Consider the following 5,685-nt stretch of genomic DNA (forward strand, 5'->3'; position numbering starts at 1 on the left):
TCAGAAATCAATGGCAAGGGATACTGAAACTTAACAGTGATCTTATTAAGAAGGCGGTAATCAATACACGGTCTTAGCGAACCATCCTTCTTGGCTACAAAAAAGAACCCTGCTCCCAATGGTGACGACGATGGGCGAATATGTCCCTTCTCCAGGGACTCCTTCACATAACTGCGCATAGCGGTGTGTTCAGGTACGGACAAATTAAATAAACGACCCTTAGGGAATTTACTACCAGGAATCAAATCGATAGCACAATCACAATTCCTATGCGGAGGTAGGGCATCAGACTTGGACTCTTCAAATACATCCTGAAAGTCCGACAAGAACTCTGGGATGTCAGAAGGAATGGATGACGAAATTGACAAAAATGGAACATCACCATGTACTCCCTGACAACCCCAGCTGGTTACCGACATAGAGTTCCAATCCAATACTGGATTATGGGTTTGTAGCCATGGCAACCCCAACACGACCACATCATGCAAATTATGCAGTACCAGAAAGCGAATAACTTCCTGATGTGCAGGAGCCATGCACATGGTCAGCTGGGCCCAGTACTGAGGCTTATTCTTGGCCAAAGGTGTAGCATCAATTCCTCTCAACGGAATAGGACACCGCAAAGGCTCCAAGAAAAATCCACAACGTTTAGCATAATCCAAATCCATCAGATTCAGGGCAGCGCCTGAATCCACAAACGCCATGACAGAATACGATGACAAAGAGCACATTAAGGTAATGGACAAAAGGAATTTGGACTGTACAGTACCAATAACGGCAGAGCTATCGAACCGCCTAGTGCGTTTAGGACAATTAGAAATAGCATGAGTAGAATCACCACAATAGAAACACAGTCTGTTCAGACGTCTGTGTTCTTGCCGTTCTACTTTAGTCATAGTCCTGTCGCACTGCATAGGCTCAGGTTTACTCTCAGACAATACCGCCAGATGGTGCACAGATTTACGCTCGCGCAAGCGACGACCGATCTGAATGACCAAGGACATAGACTCATTCAAACCAGCAGGCATAGGAAATCCCACCATTACATCCTTAAGAGCTTCAGAGAGACCCTTTCTGAACAAAGCCGCTAGTGCAGATTCATTCCACAGAGTGAGTACTGACCACCTCCTAAATTTCTGACAATATACTTCTACATCATCCTGACCCTGGCATAAAGCCAGCAGATTTTTTTCAGCCTGATCCACTGAATTAGGCTCATCGTAAAGCAATCCCAGCGCCTGGAAAAATGCATCAACATTACTCAATGCAGAATCTCCTGGTGCAAGAGAAAACGCCCAGTCCTGTGGGTCGCCGCGCAAAAAAGAAATAATAATCAAAACCTGTTGAATAGGATTACCAGAAGAATGAGGTTTCAAGGCCAAAAATAGCTTACAATTATTTCTGAAGCTCAGGAACTTAGTTCTGTCACCAAAAAACAAATCAGGAATCGGAATTCTTGGTTCTAGCATCGATTTCTGATCAATAGTATCTTGAATCTTTTGTACATTTACAACGAGATTATCCATTGAGGAGCACAGAGCCTGAATATCCATGTCCACAGCTGTGTCCTGAAGCACTCTAATGTCTAGGGGAAAAAAAAGACTGAAGACAGAGCTAAGAAAAAAAAATGATGTCAGGATTTCTTTTTTCCCTCTATTGGGAATCATTGGTGTGGCTCCTTGTACTGTTATGGCTGGCAATCAGGCAACACAGCGTGCAGTAATCAGCGCACATACAGAGATCTGGCAATAACCAAAAACAATAGGACGAGCTCTGAGATGTGGAATCTCTGCAGACTGCAGTACCTGATCTATCCTCACACAACTATAAGCAGCAGTGGATTGCGCCTAACAACTACCTATGCAACTCGGCACTGCCTGAGGAGCTGACTAGCCTGAAGATAGAAATACAAGCCTGACTTACCTCAGAGAAATACCCCAAAGGAATAGGCAGCCCCCACATATAATAACTGTTAGCAAGATGAAAAGACAAACGTAGGAATGAAATAGATTCAGCAAAGTGAGGCCCGATATTCTAGACAGAGCGAGGATAGCAAGAGAACTATGCAGTCTACAAAAAACCCTAAAACGAAAACCACGCAAAGGGGCAAAAAGACCCACCGTGCCGAACTAACAGCACGGCGGTGCACCCCTTTGCTTCTCAGAGCTTCCAGCAAAAGTTAATAGCAAGCTGGACAGAAAAAAACAGAAAACAAACTAGAAGCACTTATCTAGCAGAGCAGCAGGCCCAAGGAAAGATGCAGTAGCTCAGATCCAACACTGGAACATTGACAAGGAGCAAGGAAGACAGACTCAGGTGGAGCTAAATAGCAAGGCAGCCAACGAGCTCACCAAAACACCTGAGGGAGGAAGCCCAGAGACTGCAATACCACTTGTGACCACAGAAGTGAACTCAGCCACAGAATTCACAACAGTGACCTACCTACCCGGTGGAATTCCACGTTACATATGTTGGAGCGGTTGTGTGAGCAGCAGCAAGCAGTTATGGAGTACCAGCTGCATCAGGCGCAAAGAAGTCGCAGTCAGCGCCGATCAGACTTCACAACCACAGAGTGGGCCACTATGAAGGACGTCTGCCAGGTTTTGCGTCCTTTTGATTATTCCATGCGGATGGCAAGTGCAGATGATGCACTAGTCAGCATGACTGTCCCCCTTATCTGCCTGCTTCAGCAAACTTTGCAAGGGTTAAGGGATGATGTTGTGGAAGAGGTGGAGGATGAGGAGTCACCTTTTCCATCAGCTTCTGGAGAGTCAGCGCCACGTGGTTCCTCACAAAGGGGTACGCAGGGGCCAATTTGTGAGGAGGATGAGGAGGAGTCAATGGAGGAGGAAGAGCTCCGTCCAGAGGAGGGAGCGACACAATTGTCTAGTGGTCAGTGTGTACAGCGAGGGTGGGGTGATGACGAGCGGGCAGAGATCATGTCTCAAGCAGGGGACAGCGTTTCTGGGCCAGTTGGCACTCTGCAGCACATGGTGGATTTCATGCTGCAGTGCCTGAGAAACGACCGCCGCATCGACCACATTCTCAACATGCCTGATTATTGGGTGTTCACCCTCCTCGATCCTCGCTACCGGGACAACGTCCAAAACCTCATCCCTGCGTTGACCCGGGAGCGTAAATTGCGGGAGTACCACGACACACTGGTGAATTCCATCATCTTCTCCTGTCCAACTGAGAGGAGTGCTGCTAGTGCTTTACAAAGCAGCTCAGTGCGTCGAGGCAGTGGGGGAGGCTCTGCACAAAGAGGGAGCAGAAGCAGTGCCTCTGCCCAAGGCAAGCCCAGTATGGCACAACTCTGGCACACTTTTGTGTGCCCGCCCCAAATGTCTACACCATCACCGGCGGCTCCAGTCAGCAGGAGGCAACGGTTCCGTCAGATGGTGACAGACTACATGGCTTGCCCTCTTACTGTACTCCCAGACGGCTCTTCCCCGTTCAAGTTTTGGGTCTCTAAGCTGGATACATGGCCAGAGCTAAGCCAGTATGCATTGGAGGTGCTGGCTTGCCCTGCGGCTAGTGTCTTATCGGAACGTGTCTTTAGTGCCGCAGGTGGTGTACTAACAGACCGTCGCATGCGACTATCCTCCGATAACGTTGACCGGCTTACTTTCCTGAAAATGAACCAGGCCTGGATCTCGCAGGAATTTGCCACTCCTCTGCCTGATTAAGTAATTGGGTGTCATCCAGGTCTCCTGCTGTGTTCATCTTTCTACCACCTGAACTGCTATTCCTGGGCTCCAACACCGCCAGTTGCGGCTCAGAAGTGCAGGCTGCACAGTAAAAACATACGACCCAGTGTTATTGGGTTTCAGTAACGTCAGCTGATCCCCAGCTGTGTAGCCGGCAATGTGTCCTGCGACCGCCACACTGGCACAACAACCTAAATGTAAGGGAACCTGTCCCCCCCCCCGTCGTTTGTTACTGAAAGAGCCATCTTGTGCAGCAGTAATGCTGCACAAGGAAAAGGTAGCTCTTTTTTTTAGCTCCTTGCACACGCAGAACTTAACACTTATAAAATGTGTTCACTGATACCGTTATACTGTCCCGGAGCTGGGACTTTCCTTCGCAATGTGACGCAGCACAGCCGTCATTCCTACCCCCTTGGTGCCATGCGCTGCCTCCTCAGCGTTGTTTTAAGCTGTCACGGAGCCTGCGCTGTTCTGTTATCCCTTGGGCATGCCCTATTTGCGCTGCCTGTCTTCTGACATAATTTGGTGTCAGGCTGGCTGCGCCTGTGCGGCCGCGCTGCCCGAGATCCCGCCTCGCTGTGTCTTCTGATTGAGTCACACTGCGGGCCTGGGATCCATGGGCATGCGCAGTGCATATCTTCCCCTCGGGCTCTCGCTCATTTCCCTCCGCCTTCTTTAGACTGTGCGCCGTCAGCTGATCCCTAATAGCATGCCACGGCTATGTCTGAAGAAGAGGGAAGGAGGGGAGTGAGAGTCGAGGATATGCACTGTGCATGTCCATGGTTCCAAGGCCCGCAGTGGGATTACGTTGGACGAGACTGCGAGGTGGGATCTGGAGCAGCGTGGACGCACAGGCAGTGACAGCCTGACACCAAATTATGTCAGAAGACAGGCAGCGCTAATTGGGCATGGCCAAGGGCTAACAGAACAGCGCAGGCTCCGTGACAGCTTAAAACAACGCTGAGGAGGCAGCGCACGGCACCAAGGGGATAGGAATGACAGCTGTGCTGTGTCCCTTTACGAAGGAAATTCGCACCTCCGGGACGGTTTAACGGTATAAGGGGACACATTTTTAGTGTTTACTTCGGTGTTTGCAAGGAGCATAATTAAAAGAACCACCTTTTCCTTTTGCATCGTTAGTGCTGCACAAGATGGCTCTTTCAGCTACAAACGTCTTGGGGGGGGGTTAAAGGTTCCCTTTCAACTTGCTCCAATCAGGCTTCGGCCTACACTCTGTTCCTCTGCTCCTCCTGCTGTCCCTGGGCTCTAACACCGCCAGTTGGTGCCTGGAAGTGCTGTCTGCACAGTCAACAGTCGCTCCTCTGTTATTGGGGTTCAGTAAAGTCAGCTGATCCCCAGCTCTGTGTGCGGCAATACCTCCAATCTGCTCCTCCTGCTGTCCCTGGGCTCTAACACCGCCAGTTGATGCCTGGAAGTGCTGTGTGCACAGTCAACAGTTGCTCCTCTGTTATTGGGGTTCAGTAACGTCAGCTGATCCCCAGCTGTGTGTGCGGCAATACCTCCAATCTGCTCCTCCTGCTGTCCCTGGGCTCTAACACCGCCAGTTGGTGCCTGGAAGTGCTGTGTGCACAGTCAACAGTCGCTCCTCTGTTATTGGGGTTCAGTAACGTCAGCTGATCCCCAGCTGTGTGTGCGGCAATACCTCCAATCTGCTCCTCCTGATGCACCCTGGGCTCTAACACCGCCAGTTGGTGCCTGGAAGTGCTGTGTGCACAGTCAACAGTCGCTCCTCTGTTATTGGGGTTCAGTAACGTCAGCTGATCCCCAGCTGTGTATCCGGCAACGTGTCATGCGACCGCCACGCTGGCACAACTAAAATGTAAGGGGACCTGTCCCCCCCCCCCAGGCGTTTGTTACTGAAAGAGCCACCATGTGCAGCACTAATACTGCACAAGGGAAAGGTCGCTCTTGAAATTATGCTCCTTGCAAACGCTGAACTACACACTCATGTAAT

Source organism: Ranitomeya imitator, chromosome 1, assembly GCF_032444005.1.
Source record: "Ranitomeya imitator isolate aRanImi1 chromosome 1, aRanImi1.pri, whole genome shotgun sequence".
NCBI lineage: Eukaryota > Metazoa > Chordata > Amphibia > Anura > Dendrobatidae > Ranitomeya > Ranitomeya imitator.